Here is a 23,288-nt window from a genome sequence, read left to right as displayed (position 1 = left end):
TTATGCAAAAGGACTTTGCTTATTATGTTATATGAGAAATAGGATTTCCATATCTTTAATAGAGCAGAAGAATGTAAGATTATACTTGTACATTACTCCAGCCAGTAAATGTTAGAAAATTAATAGAAATATACAATAATAAATTAAGTATGTATTTTCCAGAAGTCATGGATACACTAAGATTGCAATAAGGGAATACAAAAAGTAATGCTAGGAGCTTTCAAAAGAAGAAATGTGGCAGGTTACAAAATTATTAACATAGAACTGTTTCTAGGATAACAGAGGAACAGGTGAATACAAAATGAAGCTTGGGATGACTAAAGATGCAATTATTTCTGTTCTTAAATGTGCTTTTTAGCAAGTGCAGCAACCAATATATATACCTACATTCTCAACCTGCAATGAAAAACATATAATACTTTTCTTGTTAACGCAACTTTACTGGTACACCCCTTTAACCCCCACAACAAGCTTTAATTTCCAATCACAGTAATTTTGTTTTTCAACAGACCTCATTTGAGTAAAATGTATCTTTGGAGCTGGTTGCAAAATTAATTCTGACTTGACATATTTCTCAGGGCAGGGAGAAGGACACTAGGAAGTATATCCATTGACAGGTTTAATCAATATCTAATTACCAGCAGCATATTACAGCAATTCAGCATAGATGAGAACCTGCAGCATTGTTTCTAAGGAAATTCCAAGGGTAAATTCAATAACAGCATGAAGATTACTTTTGCTTGTCATTTGCATGCCAGCCCTTTAAAATGAACTCTCTACAAAACTTGCAAAGCCACATGAATGTGTTCTGTGTCCAATCACCTTTGTAAAACAAGTAACATTTTAGTTTGCAATTTCTTTCTTTCTAAAATCACTTTGTAAATAGATGTGTTTTGGAAAATACTTGTTATTTATCCTTTCCTATTCCCTTCTCTTCATCAGCCATGATAGTGTCCTCAAGGTTTGAAGAGTACACCTAGATAATCTTTCATGGTGTCAGTCATTGATAATTTAGAGCTAATGGGAATCTTGAAGGGCAAGGGCCCATTTTCAGGGCCTTTGGGGAGTGCCATCCTCTTGCCATCCTCTGCAAATTTAGCAGGAGGCAATGGGTGAGTGACTGCCTTGCATTGGCTTTATGATGGTGCTACCCTTTGTTTGCTTCTCTCTCTCTCTCTCTCTCTCTCTCTCTCTCTCTCTCTCTCTCTCTCTCTCTCTGGTGTTCTAGGCCACAGAACCACTGTAGAGGGATCAAGATGGTAAGGCAAACAGTATGTCTGAAGCCAGCTTTCCTAGAATTTATTTTTGAAGCTTCAAGTTGTGTAGAGGATTTTTATTTTATTTTATTTACATTGAGATAACAGTGGGATTGCATCTGCTCTTCAATGTTACAGCAGGTTGACTTCACATTGCCATGACTGTATCCTACAGAAACATAGGATTTGTGATTTGGTGAAGTATTTAAAGTTGTATGCTGGAGAGATCTAGTACTTTAATTCAGGGGAGTGGACTAAAACACTCTAACAGAAAATTCCAAGTACTTCACAAAACAGCAATCTCAAGATTGTTTAGGGTGGATTTATGTAAGTTTAGGTGATGCGGAACAGCACCAATGATCCAGATCTATTCAAACCCAGGAGTTATTTTTTTTGTGTTGGTACCTCCAGCAAATGCACTTGTTGAAAACAGTGGGTTTTTTTCTGCAGAAGAGTAAGACAATAGTGAGCAATTTAGCATTCCCATGAAAACACTGGTCTTTCCCTGTATGGGGAGACATTTGTTTACTTTCCCTCCAAGCTGTTTATCTGGCTTCTGTCTGCAACTTGTGCAGCTTTAGCTATGTCCTGACAAACACTCCACGTGCTTCTTCTGATTTGCAGCACTGCACTGTTTATAGTGACCAGCTTCAGCACATTTTATGCCATGATACAGAATTTCTGGTGAGTTTTTAAAAACATGTTTCCAGCTGAAGATTAGAGGTGAACATTTTGTAGACACCCTGAGCTTGAACCATCTTCCAGAAAGTTTGCTGCCCCTGCAAACTAGTGTTCAGTGTCATCTCCTGAGGCTTCAGTGGATTCAGAGGATTGCAGAACCCAAAGATGACACTGAACATTAGTTTGCATGAGCAGAAAAACTTTTTGGCAAGGTGATAAGATCCTGTGCTCTTGACATATTACTAACCACCTCATCATACCTTTGGTGGTGGCTCTTGGCGGTGCTCCGTTTCACCAGCAGACATCGGGAAACCACTGCCACACACCCCACTTCGCCAGGCTCCTTTGGGAGCTCTTCACACAGGGGAAAGCATGGTGCATGCGTGGAGCATGCAGCTTCCCCCACTGAAGCAATTGCAACACAGGAAGTCTTCCGTGTTCTCAGGATGGTGGTGGCACACCGGTTCTGCCCTCTTTCACCCACGGAGTTGGCTTGATGTTGTGTGATCAGAGCCAGCTGACTCTGTGGGTGACCAGGGCTAGTTTGTCGCCAAATCCAGCCTATTATTATTATTATTATTATTATTATTATTATTATTATTATTATTATTATTCCTCACTTTATCTCCCTAAAGAGGACTCTAAGCATTAGCACAGAACCTAAAATATAAAAATATACAAAAATTAAAACAGAATTAAACACAAACAGCAGTTAAACAGCAGTTAAAAATTCAGTTAAAAATCCATCAAAACATAAAGTTAAAACCACAGCAACCCCTGACAATTTGAAAAACCTTCTTCTTTAAAAGCCTGCCTGAATAAAAAGGTTTTAGCCTGCTATTGGACAGCAAGGAGGGGCCCGTTCTGGCTTCCCTGGGCAAGGAGTTCCAGAGTTGAGTAGCAGCCACCGAGAAGGCCCGTTCTCTCATTCCCACTAACTATGTGTAGTGAACCTTACCTATTAGGCCTGGAATGAAGCCTTGGTAACAGTGAGTGAGGCAGCCTCCATTTTGTTGAGGAAGGCCAGGCAGCCATCTTGAGTGTGGTTAGAAAGGGGGAGGAGCTTAGAGAGAGATTCTTAGGATTGGCCAACCAGAGCAGATGGGAGGAGCCAAGTCTTAGAGTGCAGGAAAAAAAAAGCTCCAGGCAGTTCTGGTTTGAGGTTTGAAGAAGAGAGTTCTGTTTGAGGGTTTGAAGAGAGCAGTTTGGATCTCTTGACTCTCACTACTGGGCTGGTTAATAGAAGGACTCTAGGTTAGAGTTAATTAACAACCTAGGGGAACTCATGTCTATTCTCAGCAAATAGAGCAAGGGTTTTTGTGACCAATAGATAGATTGGTTGGTTGGAACTGTTTGAAACTAAGTGAAGTAAATCTGAAACATACAACTAAGTTAAGCTGGAGGAGTTACTACAATCAATAGTCAGAGCAGTTAAGGATTTTGGTAAAACTTCGGGCCTCACAATTAATTTAGGGAAATCAGAGATTCTACATAAAAATCTAACATGGGAAGAACTTAAGAAGGTTCAAAACATCATGGGAATAAAACTGAGGAATAAGAAGATGAAATACCTGGGAGTAGATATACCAAAAAAAATTAATAATATTATACCAATGAACTACAATCATTTATGGAAAAATATGAGCAAACAAATCATTTCATGGGGAAAGAAATTTCGAAATATCTCCTCAAGGCTAAAAATTTACAAGATGAAGATCTTGCCCAAGTTTTTATTCTTGTTCCAAACCCTCCCGGTGAATATCCCTATCTATTTGTTGAAGAAATGGGATAACTCTCTCAAAAATGGGTAGTGGGAGGAAACAAAAACAGAATTGCTAACTTCTTATATTATAGTAAACAAGAATTGGGTGGATGGGGGGCTCGCTCATTGGGATTATACTATGAGGCAAGTCAACTAGTGAGATTACTAGAATTCGAATTGGAAGGGTCAAAAAAATGGGTGCAAATAGAAAAGGAAGCAAATAATTGGCTAAAGGGAACGTCAATGGGAGAGAGAATAGATATAAAAGACCTAAAGAACATAAAAGCAGGCCCTTGCTTAACAATGTTGTCAATCTGGAAAAAATGGCAAACTAAATTACAAATAAATAAAATTGACCCTTTCCCATTAGAAACATTGGAAAATAAGGATAAGACATTTAGGAATATAATTAAGGCATTGAAGGAAAATGGTATTAAAAGGATTGGGGACCTTATGGACCCCAAAGGAGAAATATTAAAGTGGGATAAAATAAAAGATAAATGTGGCCAAGGGAACTGGATAGCATGGTTAGGTTTGTCCAGTAAAGCCCAGGCCATGAAAAGAAGAGAAGCAGGTGAAACCCCCCCCCCCCCCGATAGAATAATTAGAAGGAAATTAGAAACAGACAAAGGAATAATTGGGCTATGGTATGATGTACTAATTACCTTAACTTATAATACGAAAGAAACGCTTACAGAGATCTGGAAACAGGAAAAAAACTTCACTGAGAAACTAATTGGGTCATGGATCAATAATATTCATAAAATTAATCATATAAGGATCAAAGAAACACAAAGGAAAATAATCACAAAATGGTATAGAACCCCCCTACAATTGGCTCATATAACGGGAAGTACCTCGAACAAATGTTGGCATAAATGTGGGGGAATAGGTTCATTCTCCCACATGTGGTGGGACTGTAGAAAAATTCAAATCTTTTATAGCAAAATAAGAAAAGAAATGGAAGAAATAATAGGGAAAGAATTAATATGGGACAAAGCCAGATTTATGTCCCTCACAATAAAGGGAAGATAACAATAATTGGACCGAGATTCTAAAATATATGACAGCCGCAATATAAGCCACAATAGCCCGAGGATGGAGGGATGAGACAAAATGGAACGTAGAAATTTGGTGGTCTTATATATCAGAATATATCATCAATGATTTCATTAATCAAAGGAAAAGAAAATATACAAATTGTCTAAAATATCTAAAATTGACTGGTTCAGGAAATGGTCAGTCCTAATTAACAAAATAGATGGAGATGAAAGATACACCACCTTGAACCAGGCGTTCCACACAGTTAAAATGATACAATGATAATATATTGAATTGCTGTTCCAGGGGGGAGGGGAAACAGGGGAGGGGAGAGGGGTGGGTGTTACATTCCAAAGGATCGTTTAAAATGTCATTTAAGCATTACTTACTTTTGGTATTATGTATATTGAAATAAGACATGCATCGCAAAATTTTTGTTAATTGTTGGAATGTAATAAAAATTTAAAAAAACTAAGTTAAGCTGAAGAACATCTGTAACCAATTACGCTTATGAACCTCTCTGAAGTAATCATTTACCTGTTTTCAAGAAAATAAATTTTTGTTCTATTTTTCAACTTTCAAGAGCCTCCACTGTGTATATTTTCCATCAAGAAGTCTTAATAAAAGTTCCAGCAATACAAAAATAAAATACCACAGAAAAGCCTCATAGTGAACATCAGTTTGGGAGCCTGGGACGAAAATGGTGTGGGCAGAAAATGGAATGAAGTTTGCCTCAGACACATTTAACAACAAAAATCCTAAAGACATTTTAGGTTGGTGGCAGCTACCATTTTAAAAGAAAATCTGTTATAATTAGCCTCTCCCCACTCGTACATTTCCGTTATATTGGTGGCAGCGGTGGGATATTATAAAAGATTCCCCCCCCTGCCCCAATATTCCTTTATATTGGTGGCAGTGGTGGGATATTATAAAATACTCCCCCCTTGCCATCGTTGCGTTATACCATGCTTGAGATTGAAGTGGGACCAAGAGAAGGGCCTCTCCTGGGCTCGGGCAGGTTTTTACAAGGAGATGCAGTCAGCCAAATAGCCTGTACCTGTACCATCTAGAGCTTCAAAGATCATAACCAACACTTTGAATTGTGTCTGGCAGCCAGTGGAGCTGCTACAACAGGGGGGTTGTCTGTTCCCTGTAGCCAGTCCCAGTTAGCAAACTGGCTGCAGCTCTTTGGATGAGCTGAAGTTCCTGAGTCCTCTTCAGAGGCAGCCCTATGTAGAGCATGTTACAGCAATCCAGATGGGATGTAACTAAAGCATGTACCACCATGGCCAGATCTGTCTTCTTAAGCAAAGGGCACAGTTAGCACACAAGTTTTAATTGTGCAAAGGCCCTCCTGGCCATCGCAGATATCTGGGCCTCTAGATTCAGCACTGAGTTCAGGAGGACCCCCAAACGGTGTACTTGTGTCTTCAGGGGGAGTGTAATCCCATCAAGCACAGACCGGATTCCTATTCCCTGGTCTGCTTTCCAACTGACCAGGATTACCCCTGTCTGTTGTATGTCAGCCTGTTCAATCAGTGTCTGTTCCTTCTGTTCAGCCTGAGGCTGACTTTCATGCAGAAAATGATGTTTCACTTGAGGAATGTGGGCCTAAGCAGCCAGTCTTAAGTGTAGATGAGACAGGTTCAGATGACCCTTGCCTGAGTTTTACAGAATTACACTCTTGCAGTGATTCAGAAATTGGCAGCGAGGAGATAACCTTGAATCAAAAACAGTTTTATAACAAAGATAGAGAAATCTCAGGAAAGCTCAGATGATTGGCTCATTTATAATTAAAAATAACAATAAGCTAGTAGTCTCAGAATGAAGGAAAAGTGCATTTCTCATGGTTGGTGATTTTGGGGAGGGCTTTTATTGATTTCATGTTGCTTTAGTTTCTCAGTTGAAACAACTCAAGGTTCACGTTTTCCAAGTGCTCTCTGTTTCCAAGGATTTATGGTGTTCCAGTTGCCCATGGGATTTTATGTTGGCTTCCTGAATCGCTTTATCCAAGTTTTGCCAAGGATCTTGTTATGCTATGTTGCCTGTTTTTACCTGCCTTGCTCCATGGAATTTCTACAGCTTGATGTCATGCGACATGCGGGGCTTGAGGAATCCAAGGCCGGAGTTAAAATTGCTGGAAGAAACATTAACAACCTTAGGTATGCAGATGATACCACTCTGATGGCCGAAAGTGAGGAAGAGCTGAGGAGCCTTATCACAAAGGTGAAAGAAGAAAGTGCAAAAGCTGGGTTGCAGTTAAACGTCAAGAAAACCAAGATCATGGCAACTACACCTATTGATAACTGGCAAATAGAGGGAGAAAACATGGAGGCAGTGACAGACTTTATATTCCTAGGCACGAAGATCACTGCAGATGCAGACTGCAGCCAGGAAATCAGAATACTTCTTGGGAGAAGAGCAATGGCCAACCTTGACAAAATAGTGAAGAGCAGAGACATCACACTGGCAATGAAGGCCCGCATAGTCAAAGCAATGGTATTCCCCATAGTAACCTATGGATGCGAGAGCTGGACCATAAGGAAGGCTGAGCGAAGGAAGAGAGAGGCTTTTGGACTCTGGTGCTGGAGGAAAATCCTGAAAGTGCCTTGGACCTTGGCAAGAAGATCCAACCAGTCCATCCTCCAGGAAATAATGCCCAGTGGCTGCTCACTGGAGGGAAGGATATTAGAGGCAAAGCTGAAGTATTTTGGCCACATCATGAGGAGACAGGAAAGCTTGGAAAAGACCACGATGCTGGGGAAAATGGAAGGAAAAAGGAAGAGAGACTGACCAAGGGCAAGATGGATGGACGGTATCCTTGAAGTGACTGGGTTGACCTTGAAGGAACTGGGGGCGGTGACGGCCGACAGGGAGCTCTGGCGTGGACTGGTCTATGAGGTCACGAAGAGTCGGAGACGACTAAATGACTGAGCAGCAGCAGCATGTCTTGTCAGGATTAAATTTCAATTTGTTTGCCCTCATCCAGTCCATTACTGTTGACAGGCACTGGTTTAGGATCAGAACAGCTTCCTTGGCATTAGGTGGAAAGGAGGAGTAGAGTTGGGTATCATCCGCATATAGGTACACCATACTCCAGAACTCTGGATGACCTCTCCTAGTGGTTTCATGTATATCTTGAACAGCATGGGGGACAAAATAGAACCCTGATGAAACCCACAGGGCAACGACTAAGAGTTAGAATAGTAGTCCCCCAGCAGCACTTTCTGGGTACTACCCTCCATGGAGGACCGGAGCCACTGTAAAACAGTGCCTCCTAGTCCCATCCCAGAAAGATGATCCAGAAGGATACCATGGTCAATAGTATCGAAAGCCGTGGAGACATCCAGGAGAACCAACAGGGACACACTCCCCCTGTCTAGTTCTCTCTGTAGGTCAACTACAAAGGCAACCAAAGCTGTCTCTATTATATAGAACAGAAACCAGATTGAAATGGATCTAGATAATCTGTTTCACTCAGAAATCTCTGGAGTTAGTAGACCACCACACTCTCTAAGACCTTGCTCAGAAAGGGAAGTTTGGACACTGGTCAATAGTTGGCTTTGTAAATAAAGATCACATGACAGCCTCCTTTAGGCAAGTTGGAACTTTGCCTTATTCCAAAGAGGCACTGACTACCACCTTCACCCACTGTGCCAGTCCCCCTCTGGCCTGTTTGATCATCCAGGAAGGCCAAGGATCTAGAATACATGTGGTAGCTCTTACCTTTCCAAGGATCCTGTCCAAGTCCTCAGGCTGCACAAATTGAAAGGTATCCATCAACACTGGACAAGCAGGAGCCAGAGTTACATCAATTGGAACTGTATCAATAACAGTATCCAAGCCAAAATGGATCTGAGCAACTTTATTTGCAAGGTGCCATGCAAATTCTTCACAGCGAGTTGCCGAATGGTCAGGGATGTCTCCTTGAGGACCCTATGTAGTAACCTTCTGACCACTCGAAACATCTCCAGACAAGACAGAATCCAAACAAGAAAGAGGTCCTCCTGGTCAGTCGTAAGGCTGAACAGGGAATAGGGTTACAGCCTGTGTTCGATGGGGTCGCACTTCCCTTGAAGATGCAGGTTCGCAGTCTGGGGGTTCTTCTGGACTCATCGCTGAGCCTGGAGCCCCAGGTCTCGGCGGTGGCCAGGGGAGCCTTCGCACAACTCAGACTTGTGCGCCAGCTGTGCCCGTTCCTTGGGAGGTCTGACTTGGCCACGGTGGTCCACGCTCTGGTTACATCCCGTTTGGATTACTGGAACGCGCTCTATGTGGGGCTGCCTTTGAAGATGGCCGGGAAGCTCCAATTAGTACAACGGGCGGCAGCCAGATTAATAACTGGGGTGGCTTACAGGGAGCATACCACCCCTCTGTTAAGCCAGCTCCACTGGCTGCCAATATGCTACCGAGCCCAATTTAAAGTGCTGATTTTGACCTACAAAGCCCTAAATGGTTCCGGTCCAACTTACCTGTCCGAACACATCTCCTTCCTATCAGTCCACGAGAAAAATAAGATCATCCGGGGAGGCCCTGCTCTCGATCCCACCTGCCTCACAAGTGCGGCTGGTGGGGACGAGAGACAGGGCCTTCTTGGTGGTGGCTCCTTGGCTGTGGAACTCCCTCCCTAGTGACATCCGGCAGGTTCCATCCCTTCTGGAGTCCCAGTGAGTTTAAACCTGAACAAACAGTGATCAGTCCATGACAACGGAACTGCGACAAGTTCCTCCACACCACAATCACCATCATCCCATCCTGCACAGAAAACAAGGTCAAAAATGTGTGCGACAGCATGACTAGGGCAAGACACCACTTGGGACATACCTTGGTTGTCATGGAAGCCATGAAGTTTTGAGCCACTCCCAACAGGGCAGTCTCAGCATGGATGTTGAAATCTCCCAGCACTATTAGCTGCTGAGACTCCAGTGCCAACAGCGAGACCACCCAGGCAAGCTCAGGAAGGGAGACTGTTGAGCAGCAGAGTGGGTGGTTCACCAACAGAATCCCTATTCTGTCCTGGTTACTCACCTTTAAGACTTCCGGTTTGGTGTCGGAGCAGGCTGCTACTGCTGGAGGAGCTCCGATCCTGCTCATAAACAAATAAGACTTTTAATAGACTTCTAACGAGTTTACTTTCTGAGACGTCCAAATGAAGAAGAATAATGACAACTGTCTGATAAGTTTATATTAAGTTACTCTTATCATAAGGGAAGCTTTGAACTTAACTCTCAACATACTTCTAATTAACTCTGAAAAGCAAAAGAGGTGGGAGTGAGAAACTAAACTAAACTGACTTGTTTTGACATTCCAAGGAAGGGAGGCAGAAGCAAACACAGACTTAAAATCAGTGTAGTGGATACAGCAAAAATAACAACTATTCTATTACAAGTATTTGCTTGTAATTAGTTTTTCACCTGCTGGTATAGTCAGTTTTGTGGTGGCCACAGAGTCAAAAGCCTTTGTTTGCTGTGAGCTTACTCTAATGCTGAAGAGTAAGTAAGAAAGAGAAAGAAAGAAGGAAGATATAAGAAACAACCAAGCAAGTCAGAGCTTGAAGTTCCAGGATACTTACAACTTAAAGAATGTCAACACAAAGGTTGCTGGCCACAGGGACAAGTTCCTGGCGAGTCTGTCGCGCTGCTGCAGAAGGGGTCAGAATACCTCCAACCAGCCTTTCTGTTGCTGCCTTTGGAACTACTCGAGAGGAGACTAAAGCTCCAGGTCCCTTTCCAGCTGGGCGTGGAGCATTTCTTGTATTAGGTAATTTTGATAGACTTTACTATTTTGCCATTTTAGTATCTTTTAATCTAGCATTTTAGTATTTTTAATCATTCAGTGGGAGCCATATTTTTTGGAAAAGGCACAAAGCGCAGGAGGACTGACCCGTTCTGGTTTTGTTAGATTGAGAAGCTTTCAACCACTAGGATGGTTTCTACAAGGGCCCAGCTACGCAAAGCCTCCACTATGAACACTGTGCCTAACCTAGTGCAGAAGTCAATTCTAGAATACTATGATCCAGCAAACACTGGAAAAGAACCAGGAGCAAGTGAACACCAGCTGAATCATGAATTCATGAACTTGACTGCATTGGGCAGAGCGGGTATTTCAAAGACAATATGTACAACAGCAGAGAAAATGGATGAGGAGGACGGGGCTGTGCCTAGTGCTTGACTTTCCTTTAATGAAGGTGCCACTAATTGGTCCATTGACCCAGGTTTGATGGAACTGACCCCACCACCTCCATCGAAAAGACAATCGGCAGCTTACGTAGAAATTATAAACACTCTCAAAGATAGGATTGGCAGACTTGACGCGATACCACCAGAGAACGCCATCCCCTCATTGCATGACGTCATGCGAGACCAATGCTTCCTAGTAGAGCAGACAGCAGAAAAGTTATTTCTGAGAATTGATATGCTGCAAAGGGAAGTGTCTGGCCTAAAAGCTACTATTGGAGCCTTGGTGGGTTTGGTAGAGCTCGGGATTCTGACTGCAGCACCTCCAGGAAATTGCCCCAGCCAAGAATGTGAGGACAGTATTGGATCACCAGATTGGCAAGCTGACTGTGAACCCAAAGTAGCCAAACTAGCTGCAGAATCAACGGTTAAGCAATTAACCGACATAATGGAGGACTGGAACCTGAACACCAGGAGATGCCCCCTAGATGAAGGAAACGAGTTAGGTCCCATCAGCACTAAATCAATCTCAGTGCTTGCTTAGTCTCAATTTCTCAGATTCAAAATTCCAGCTAATAGACGAGTACCTGGAAGGCCATTCAGACACTTCCCCTTCTCCCTACATCCAAGGGATACACAACAGCAACATGAATAATTCCAAACTCAGCACTACATCCAAAAATTCCAACTACCCTGTTGTAAATGAAGCCTTAGCCACAGGAAATGAACGCCCTACCCTTAAGGCACTCCAAAAGAGACTCAGACAAATGGCAGAGAACAGAGGAAAAGAATATAGTCAACTTCCTAAAGGGAGGAACAATAAACCGGTCTCCAACTTTCACCAATCTAGAAAGAGGCAACCTGCCAGAGGACAAGTGATTATACATAACTGGCCAGTGAAGACACCGAATGGGGCAATGATATTGGCAAAGGAACACCTAGCAGAAGTACAATCTGCCCTGGGGCAATCTTTGGACTTAAACAACGGTGTTTTCTGCAAACGGCTGACACAGAATGGCCAAAGAGGCAGTATAGAGCTAACATTCCAGGATCCTGAGGTGAGACGCAGATTCTGGTCTTTATTACATATGCTCAAGGAAGATCTACTGCTTGAACTAAAGCAGGCACAAATCGAAAACAGGCCTGGGCATTCCAGATACCCAGAATTTTCTTTACATAACAAACAGAAAAGCGCACCCAGAAAGGGAAACTGGAGTGGAAGGAGATGGAGAAGTCATAGTCACAGCACCTCACCCTTCATTACATATCCAAATAACATCCAGCTACAACAAGAACATAAGATCGGATGCAAGGGACATCAAAGGCACTGGGTGGACAGACCATACTTGGGCAGCCCTAAACAAGGATGTGCCCCTGGATTTCTCCCCAGAAGCTCAGGACGTCACCACGGTGGGCCCAATGACAGAGAGAACAGGGTAAACTGGGAAACAAATAAAAGGATCAATCCTGAACACTTTCAGTCATCCACCAGATACCCCAACTGACTAGATAAAAAGCAAACAGGGCTGGAATCTCATGGAATCTGGCTGGCTGGGAAAATAAAATGGCAGATATAGAATTTATCAGAACTCTCCAGAAATTTGATATAATCTGTTTGCAAGAGACTTGGACACATGAACTCAACCCCCATTCCTAGATGGCTATAAAGCATTTAGCCAACCAGCTGTAAAGAAATCAAACAAAGGCAGAGGAAGTGGCGGTTTAGTGTCCTTTGTCTCAATAGAACTAGCCGGAGAAGCCCAGATGGCAGGATTTGGCCTGCAAAATAATTATCTCTTGCCAGTACAAATCAATACTGACAAAGGGAAGATTGTTTTTCTGTATAAATGTTTATTTCCCCCCTGCAAATGGTCTGTTAGTGATTACCAAAATACGGGAAGACTTAATGTTTTTACTTGACCAGATACATTTGAAATTTCCCACAGCATTAACTCTTATATGCGGAGACTTTAATGCCCGGGTTGAAGATGCCTCAGAGGGCTTTTTGCAACCCTTAAGTTTAGATTTGGAGGATATCGTTTTAACTTCTCATACCTCAGTGGATGCTAAATATAATCAGCAGGGCTTTAAACTTTTAAAATTTATATTCCATCATAACTTATATACCTTACATGGGAGTCCAAAGGACATATCCAAAGGTTATTATACATATTTGAGCAATCGTGGTGGCAGTGCCATTGATCACATCATGGTATCACCAGGGCTGTTTCCCCAAGTAAGCTCCTTTGATATCCTAGAATGCACAGAAAGCAACCATTTTCCTTTAGTAGTGTCTTTTGGTCCGATCTTTGAACAGACAGAATTAACAAGAACAGAAAACTTAACTGGAGAATTGCTGGGGGAAAGGAGGGTGAAGTGGTCAATTGAACTAAGCAGTTCTATAACAGAGAACAGTACACAATAACTATCTGATGAGCATACATCAAAATCTCTGCAACAAGTCAACAAACCACCTAGAGCTCTTTCAACAAACTGTAAACAAGCTTAGACCATGCGTAACAACTTTTACATATAATAAACCTCAAACCACAATGTATGGATGGTTTGACACAGAATGTAGGGCAGCCAAAAGAGAACTGGCAAATGAAATAAGAGAATCTCACCAAAAACCATCTGGAAAAAACATAGAAAATGTAACCAAATGTAGGGCAAAATATAAGAACCTACTCAAAAACAAGAAAGATGAACATGCAAAATCCAAGTGGCAGGAACCGGAACAAGCACTTACAGAATGGAAAGAAGACAAATTTTGGGAACTCGTCACCAGAGGAGTAAGATATACATCGGAAGCCTCAATCACATGGATCAAGCATTTCTCCAGCATCTTCTGCCCCAAGACAAGCACATCAGAAGTGGCAGGGCTAGATAAAGTCAATGACCTCTCTACTTTACCTGAGTGGGATGCAGTCTCTAGCAGAGAGGTAGTCTTTAATTGCATCCTTGAAACCTAAGAAAGCACCTGGAGAAAATATGCTGCCTCCAGAACTTTTCAAGGAAAACCCTGAATGTTGGAGCCCCTTCCTTGCAAGCCTGTTTACCAGCATAAACAGCTCAGGACAAATGCTAGGTGGGTGGAAAATGAGCACTATAGTTCCAATCTACAAGAAAGGTGGTAGAAACGACCCACAAAACTACCGCCCAATCAGCTTACTTAATATCACCTCAAAGCTATATGCGCAACATTTACTATAGAAACTGACAGAATGGCTACAAGAAAGACAATTTGTACATGAAGAACAGGCTGGTTTCCATAATGGATATAGCACTATAGACCAATGCTTTACTCTAAACTATATCATAAGGAAATACACAAAGCAAAACAACAGCCATGTATTTGCCGCTTTCATTGACCTGTCTGCTGCTTTCGACTCCATTAACAGATTATGGGAAAAGTTACAAAACTCTGATATAGATCGCAGACTGCTGAGACAGATCCAGGAACTATACACTAACACAGAAATGAGAGTCAGAGTCGGCAAAAATGGGTCGCTGACAGAAGCCTTCTCTACAACAAGCGGTGTAAAACAGGGATGTTTACTGGCTCCCACCTTTTTCAACATCTATGTGAATGATTTAGTGCCATGTTTAGCCAAAATTGACTCGCCCTCACCAACAATCAGGAACAGAAAGTTTTTTGTCCTGGTGTATGCAGATGACTTAGTGCTCTTATCCCTTTCTCGCCTGGGTCTCAAAAATCTTCTAAAGGCTTTCAGTCAATATTGCCAAGAAGAATATCTATCAATAAACTACTCCAAGACCAAGGTGATGGTTTTTGGAAGACACTGTCCCAGATACAAATGGACTTTAGATCAATATGACATAGAACAAACCCACTTATTTAAATATTTGGGAATTGTTTTCAGTGAATCCCTCTCCTGGAAACACCATAGGGATGCAGTGAAGCTGAACACCGAGAAAACAATAGGAGCTCTAATGAAATTCTTCTATACACAAGGTGGCCAGCTGATCGAACCCACCCCAAAAATTTTCAGCAATCAAGTGCTGGCACAAATACTCTATGGCGCAGAAATCTGGGGCTTAGATACCAACATTTGCAAAACCCTGGAGATTTTGCAGAACAAGTTCCTATGTAAACTTTATTCTCTTCCATCTGGAACACCTGCAGCTCTGCTGTGCACTGAATCGGGTTGGCCAACAGTAAAAGCAAAAATAGATTGTGCTCAGTTAAGATACCTCAAGCGAATTGCTACTCTTCATAACGATCATCTCCCAGCATTGTGCTTGGAGGAAATGAGGAACCGGCAACACACGAAATTTGGCCTAGAAAACCTCCTACTCAATTACAATCTTCCTGAATTGAATTCTGCCTGGGACATGAATAAGAGGCAACTAAGAGACTGGCTATTTTGGATTGATTCAAGAAGGACTTTGCAATCAACCAGAAATTCAAAATTCTCCCCGTGGTAACTGTTTTTAAAAACTGAACATTTCAGAGCCAGATATCTGATTAAGCTCAAACCACCGTCCTTAAGAATTGCCTTTACTGAGCTGCGATTCCAAGTAATGCCTACCGCAGTGTTAGATGGTCGCTATCATAATGTGCCATGGGAAAATAGACTATGTATCTGCAACCAAAGTCAGGTAGAAGACATTGTGCATTACATGTTAGTTTGTCCATTGTATAGTGCCCCAAGAGAAAGACACCTGGAACCCTTGTTGACTTAAGGTAAAGGGAATTGCTTAACAGAAACTGTGCATTTTCTGCTGAGTGACACAAATGACTATGTAACTCACAAAGTAGCCCTGTTTGCTCTATCTGCAAAAAAGATCAGAAAGATAGAATTAGATAAAATTGCCATCAACTGCCGAGGAGACTCAAAGGATTAAGTGGACTCACAATATGCATCTGTATGTGAACTCTTTTGCAATATTTTTTTTTAATTACTGTTAACTGGCATTGTTTTAGCTCCTTGCGGGAGCAAGATTAATGCACAGTGTTCAGTATCTTTGGAGTCTATTGCTCCGAGGGTACTATTGTGTGCATGTGTTGCTTTTTGTCATGGCCTTGGGCCTGTACAACAAACTATTTTGATGATGACAAGTAAATATACTTGAACACTGTTGACTGTGGGATGGGGAACCTGGTCGGGGGATGGAATCACAATAGACCACTGCAACTCCACCTCCCTGCCCCCAGGATTTGCCTGCTGCTGCTGCTGCACGTATAATCCAGGTGTGAAGAGGTGAGAAAGATTACCCCCCCCCCCAGTCTCATCCAGTCAGGTCTCTCTGTGATACAAACCAGGTCAGAATACTCATCCAGAATCAAGTCCTGGATGGCAGTTGTTTCCCATTTACTGACCTGGCATTCAACAGCAGCATTTTCAACCTACAGGCGCTGTCACATTGGTTATCAAGGTTATTAGATATAGGAGGCAGTTTGGAGTTAATATACACTCTATTTTGCTCCCCATTTTGTTGGTGCTGAACCTGCCCCCCCTTCCCTGTATGACTCCAATGGCTGCTCCATGAATCCAGAGATTCCCTCCCTCCTTAGAAAAACACATCCTTCCTATGTGCAGGTCTGGGCAGGTCACCAGATGACAAATACAACCTTATATAAAATCAGCCAGGCATATGTTGAAATTAAAAACAAGGCAATAATCTAAAGGACTGTCAAACTGAGGGACAGGCCCGCGCTCCCCTAAAAGGATCAAACCCATTTTGGGAAGAGGCTGCAGGTCTCCTTGTAAGTAAGCCCAGAGCCGAGCAAGGTAACAAAGCTGGATGGCAAGTACTCAGGCCCCAGGGTCTTTCCTGCACCAGGGCCCAACAAAGGTCTCCCAGACCTCTAGGTCAGTCTTTTTATGTTGTCTCCTTGGAGGCTGCTGAGTCAGCTAGATGGAATGAGGGTGTGGTTGCAGGTATCCTTGTGGGTAAGCCCAGTGCCGAGCAAGGCAGCAAAGCTGGATAACAAATGCTCAGGCCCCAGGGTCTCTCCTGTAGCAGGGCCCAACAAAGCTCCGTATGATGAGGTTGTAAGATGGATTTCTGTATGAACAGTTAGGGAAGTAACTCTGAATGTCCCATGGCTCTCATGGCTGACCTAAAGTGCAGACTAGTGACTGCATTTACATAATGCCATTCAGGCTTGCCTCAGCAATGCAATGGCAAAGTGGCAACCTATGCACCGATTTATTTGTTGTTATTTTTTTTAAAAAAAACAAACAAACATAATCTACCCTCAAAAAATAGTGCTCAAAGCAGATGTCATTGGTGAAGGATAAGTCTGAAATGGGAGAAAAGGAAGAAACTTCACATGTTACATTTTTAGTATACTTACCTTGGATGGCAAAATTGGAATACATAAGATGACTAAAGATTTGGTGTGTGTGTGTATGTGTATTTGGTAACAGTCTTTGCATATTTCTCCTTCCACACATGTGTCCTCAAATGAGATTTTGACTCCATCTTTTTAATAATATAGGCAATTAATCTGTGTACACATACACATTCACATATGCTTGTTTGCACTGTAATAGCAGTTTGTTTTGGAACTGAATTGAATTCAAAGTGTTGCTGTTCACATTTAAATTAAAACCTAAGGGATTTGATACTTGAGTGACCTTCTTCCATGCCTTCCTCTCTATGTGATCCCATCATTATCTGGGATCATGTTTGCTGACCTCATGAAGATAGGTATGCAGCCTTTTAAATGACCCAGAGGGCATGTGTGCAGAAGATAGCATTTCCAACTAAAAAGCAAAAGCACCAATGGCTAAATAAATAAACCAAAGCTTTATAATAATAGTTCATTAGTGATAGAAAAGTTTTCTAAGGGTGCAAAGTTAGCACAGGACTAATCTAGTTTCACTTTTAGTAAAAGTGAAAGAATAAAGGAGTTGAAAGAAAAGAGGTGGAACAATCCCTAATAGTACTTTTCCAATTAGTTGAATAGTTAGATAGCAGATAAGGAAACTTTTAAACACTAAAGACCATTTAATGCTGTCATTGCTGTTCTCTCTAAGGGCATGTCTAAACAAACATTTACTAGACAGCAGATTGGATCCACTAAGTGTTCCCACAGGAATTCTCCCAGCAGCCATGGAAATGGGAGGGAGTCCCACTTCACAACCACCCTTTGTGTCACAGTATTCTCTAGCCATGATATGGCATCTACCTGTTCTCCAGCTGACATCAGAGCAAGTGATGGAGAAAATGTAAGTCCCATTTTGTGGCTGGAAACCAGCATAACACAGAGAACGGGGAAGGGGACTGCCACCCTGTGTCCCTGGGTCACCCAAGCCTGTGATGTGTGATGTGTGATGGGAGTGGCGACAATTGCAGCTGGTTTCAGTATTATGGAGCAAAGTCAGATTAAGATTACTTTGCCTTGTGTCACTGTGGATCTGCCCTGTGCAGCATGTAGCCAGTACAGGGCTGATTCTAATCTACAACAACCAAAGTGGTTAGTATGGATGGGGCCTAATTCACCTTTAATAATTTAAGTACTGAGCATTGTTGCATTTCAAAAATTAAATGGTTGCACACATATAATGGAATTTTTGTCAGTAAATATTTGGTGGGCTCCACCACAGGATTTTTCTGAGGAGCTTGAGGATGTAGCCAGTAGGGTTGTCCAAATATTCGTTATGTTTCTCGTTTCGTAATTATTTCGGATTGTTCTCGTTTTTTGAAACGAGTATTGAAACATTTTCCCTGGGCACAACTGGCAATGTAATTCGAACCATCGTTGGCCCATTCTCTAATTGTTTCTTAAAATTTTCGTTAATTTTTTTTCTTCCGAATTTTTTTTTAAAATATTTTTTTAAAATTATTATTTTATTTTATTTTTGTTTCTGCAACCTAACATGAATGGGAGCCTAGCGCAGCCTAACATGGCCGCTCCCTGGCCAATCAGAGTCTTCCACGATGGCTGCCAAAGGTGGGGGCTAGCATCCTCCATGTCCACGTGAAGGATCTCTATAAAAATCCCCAACCGCAGCCGACCCAAGCCATTCTGGGTTGGGATACCGAGGAGAGAGGGTGTTTGGCGCGCACTGGGAAGCTGCTGCTTGCTTGTTTGGGGGAGAGAGGGCTAACTGGGGGTAGTGTGTTTCTGTTGTTGGTTCGATATTGTGTTTTTTGGGGGGAAAATTGGCTGGGGGCTTGGGGCAGAGTCCTTGCTGTGGCTGGCTTTAGGGAACTTTTTTTTTCCAAAGGACGTCTGCGTCCCTGCTAGTGCTGAGCTTGGGGTGCTTTCCATCTACTCCTGAGGGAGACCTTTTGCCTTTGTTTTCTTTTTTGAAATTTAGCAATCACCACATCAGCCCTTCTTTGCAATCCTGAAAGGGGGGGGGACTTGAAAATAATAGTTTCCAAAGGACGTCTGCGTTCCTGCAAGTGCATTGCTTCCCTCCCGCTCCGTTTGTAATCCCAAGCCCCCGGGCTGAGTGTTATTGCAGCAATCACAAAGACACACATTGTTTTCAAACCAAAAGGGTACATTGGAAGAAATAGTTTCCAAAGGACGTCTGCATTACTGCAAGTGCATTGCTTCCCTCCTGCTCCGTTTGTAATCAAAGCCCCCGGGCTGAGTGTTATTGCAGCAATCACAAAGACACACATTGTTTTCAAACCTAAAGGGTATATTGGAAGAAATAGTTTCCAAAGGACGTGGGGCACCCGCCAAGGCATTGCTTCCCTCATGCTCCATTTCTATTCCCAAGCCTTGGGGTGAGTTTTATTTCTGCAATCACAAAGTCAGACATTGATTTGATTCAATAGAGGGTCCACAGCAATTTATAGTTTCCAAAGGACGTTGCCAATCCTGTCAAGGCATTGCTTGGCGTGTGCTGCATTTCTAATCCAAAGTCTACACAAGTAGAAGAGGGACTTTTACAGTGATAAGAACCCAATTGAACAGGAAATAAGACTTTCAAACCAGGAACAGGTTTCTTCAAATATTGAAAAATAGTGTATTATAAAAAGTTATGAAAATTCACCAAAAATCATACGAGAGAGGAAACATTCTGCAATTTGTTGAGCAAAGAGTGTGGAATGTGTTCTCCCACTGTACCAAATTTGATGAGAATAGCTCAAGAAATGAGGGCGGGAGACCCCCAGAAAAGTCCCCCCCAGTTTCCTGTTTTTTGGCGATTGCGCATGCACGTCCGCCATTTTAGAAACATTTTAGAAACATTACGAATTTTCGGAAATATCCGAAAATTTTGGGTGAAAAATTAAGAAATAATTTCTATATCGAAGAGCCGGCACCCCCTACTTTAGAAACGAGAATTGAAACATTTTTTCCATTGATCGGACAAGCCTAGTAGCCAGGCCCCTCTGGTAAGTTTATAGGAGAATCGAAGGGCTGGAAACAGAAGGTGGGAATTTTCCCCTTTCTTCTCCAAAGCTCCTGAACATCATTTTGATGTGTCAGAAGTTTTCTCCAAGGGGCCTAAGGATGCAGTTATCCCCTCCCAGGGAAACCTGGGATTTGGGCCCTATGTGTAGCCTAAATTGCAAAAGGAATCAGGATTTTAAATTGTGATTTTGACCTGCCTGGAAGAGCCCTTAGAATGTCCTAAGAACAATTCTATCCAGTGTATACATTCTCTTCAAATATAACATTAATAGTGTGTGTGTGGGGGGGGGGGGGATTCACTGCTGTTGGCACATAGATATAAAATGGGATTTCCTTTGGTTGCATTTGACATCCATCTCCCATGTTCTAATCAAACATATTCAAAGAGACAAGCTATGCATTCTTGAACCTGATAGAAAATTGTTTTGTGTGTGTATGTGTGTGTTCTTTTCAAGAAATACTGAGAGAGCCAGTGTGGTGTATTGGTTTGAATGTTGGACTATGATTCTGGAGACCAAGCTCACAGTCTCACTGCCTTGGCAAAGACAAGCCCAATCTGAGTAAATCTTGCAAACCTGTGATAGTTCACCTTATGGTAGGTTCACCTTTAGGAAAAGAGAAGAGGAGAAGAAATAATAGTAGTTGTCATCAGAAACTACTTGAAGATACTGAACCAAATCACTACTTCACTACTTGAAGATACTGAACCACTACACTAAAGAATTCATGCAGTTTCACACGACTTTAACTGTTATGACTCAGTGCTATAGAATCATGTGATATGTAATTTAGTGAGACAGAGACTGCTAAAACCCTATCAAACTACAGCCTCTAGGTTTCTATAGCATTAAGCTTTGGCAGTTAAAATCATGTCAAACTGCATTAATTCTGCAGTATAGATGCACCCTTAGTAAAAAAAAGCAGTTTTATTCCTCTTGACCCTAATGAATGAGGTAGACCAATATTTTACCCTTTAATTTTATTACAGCTAAATATACATACCATCTGTGCCTTTGTTGTGACCTGCCACAAGTCATAAGGAGAAGGTAATAAATAAAAATGTATTATTATTATTATTCTTGTTGCTGCTGCTGTTATTATGTGTATTGTGAATATCACTTGGTAAGTATATTTGGTAGTTGATGGCTATTAGCAAATAGAAATAACTTACAAGTCTAAATGAGAAAAAAAGTAAACTGCTAGATGCAGGCAGAGAAAGAGTTGTCACAGTTTCTGAAAAACATGTGAGGAATTGATGGGGCTTTGAGATTGGAAAAAATCTACTTTTTGCCTTCGCATGGTCAAAGTGTAAATATGGACATTTTTGAATGACCACTGGTAGCTTTTTCCAAAGGGAAACTATCATTACAAAAATGTGCCCTAAATCTTCTTATTCTTTTGAGATATAGAAAATATGCAATGTGGAAGATGATATAGCCAGTCAATCTTAATTGTAAAGTTATTGGAATGTCAACATACTCACAGGCTGCAAGATGTCCAGAGGAGGGAAACCAATGTCAAAGGTCTAGAGACCATGTCCTATGAGGTGCGCCTTAAAAAACTGGGTATGTTTAGCCTGCAGAAAAGAAGGTTGAGAGAAGACATGATAGTCATGTATAAATATTTGAAAGAATGTTACAAGGAAGAAAGAGCAGCCTTGTTTTCTGCTGCCCTGGAGACTAGGACATGGAGCAGTGGGTTCAAATTACAGGAAAGGAGATTCCATTTGAACATTAGGAAGAACTTCCTGACTATAAGAGCTGTTCAGCAGTGGAACTCTCTGCCTCAGAGTGTGGTGGAAGCTCCTTCTTGGGAGGCTTTTAAACAGAGGCTGGATGCTCCTCTGTCAGGGGTATTTTGATTGTGCTTTTCCTGCATGGCAGGGGTTTGGACATGTGGTCTCTTCAAACTCTATGATTCTATTATTCTATTATATTAGAATGGAACTCTAATTAAAGGATTACTGCCAAAATATCTTAAAGATAGGATGAAAGTATTATTGCATGACTGATTTTATGGGGTGGGTGGGTGTTAAATTATTACAGCTTTGTAATTATATAGAACTATTCCATGAGCCCATTTTCCCACTTGTCTCTCATTCTCTTACCCGCTTTTCACTTTCTTTCTCTTTTGAAACCAAAAGGTCTCTTTTACATTCAGCTTGGATGTTTAGCTATAATGCTATTCTAGATCACAACAATTTATGGGGAATTGAAAAAGCAATTTTCTTGGGATAGCTAGCTATTCTCCCTAATTTTCACCTGCCAGACTCACTGGTATGAATGTTGACTCAATCAGATAAAATGCAGGCTTTAAAGATGTTTGATTAGCTGCCTGGTTTACAGTTAGCTATCCACTTTGCATGTAAACAGCCTATATATACACTTCTCTTCCCATTTCATTGACAAACTACAGTAGACACAGTAAGTTAAATCCTACCCTTATGTTACAGCATTCCTGCAGAACAGCACAGAAAGAAAATGACATATTCTGCATCTCTAAACACTTTTCATTTATGAGTTTCAGATGGTTTAATTCTGTTGTATTAGCAGAAATAAATGGATACTGGCAATAAAAAGACTTCAATCAGAGAAAAATATGTTTCCAGAAACTTAGCAACTGATTATCTTACTTTTATTCAGCAGGCTGTTTCCACACAAGAGTTGAGTTTATAGAGGCTGACGGGTACAATAGCTGGCTCAGAGCTGATTTGCACAAAGGTGAATGCAATCTAGTGATACAGTAGAGGTGTCAGGACATTTGAGAGCTAGGTAGCCATGGGAGGAGAGAGGCAAGGGAAAGAGGATACCAAGGACTCGGGGTGAGTGCTCAGGATAAGAGGGCAAAATAGGGCAGGGTAACAAAGTAACCAGCAGAAATACATATGCTAAGAAATAAATAATACAGGAAGTGAGATAGAAATGCAGCAAAGGGCTGTGGGAATGCTAGGACAGTGGTTAAAATAGGAATTTGAGAGAATCCAAAACAGTTGAGCAACAAATTCCACTTCTTCTTCTTGCTTC

The 23,288-nt window shown here is 41.7% G+C and overlaps 1 long non-coding RNA gene across 1 annotated transcript in view; it reads right to left on the bottom strand.

Annotated features, from left to right (window-relative positions):
• The window catches only part of LOC134297527 (uncharacterized), a 47,506-nt gene that overhangs the window by 19,383 nt on the left and 4,835 nt on the right, over positions 1-23,288 (bottom strand). The window contains exon 2 of the long non-coding RNA XR_010004295.1: positions 21,749-21,841. This is a non-coding gene — a long non-coding RNA (uncharacterized LOC134297527). The remainder of the gene's footprint in view (positions 1-21,748; positions 21,842-23,288) is intronic.

Source organism: Anolis carolinensis, chromosome 3, assembly GCF_035594765.1.
Source record: "Anolis carolinensis isolate JA03-04 chromosome 3, rAnoCar3.1.pri, whole genome shotgun sequence".
Classification (NCBI taxonomy): domain Eukaryota; kingdom Metazoa; phylum Chordata; class Lepidosauria; order Squamata; family Dactyloidae; genus Anolis; species Anolis carolinensis.
Note: the sequence above shows the minus strand (reverse complement) of the source record. Positions and strands in the feature narration are given on the sequence as shown.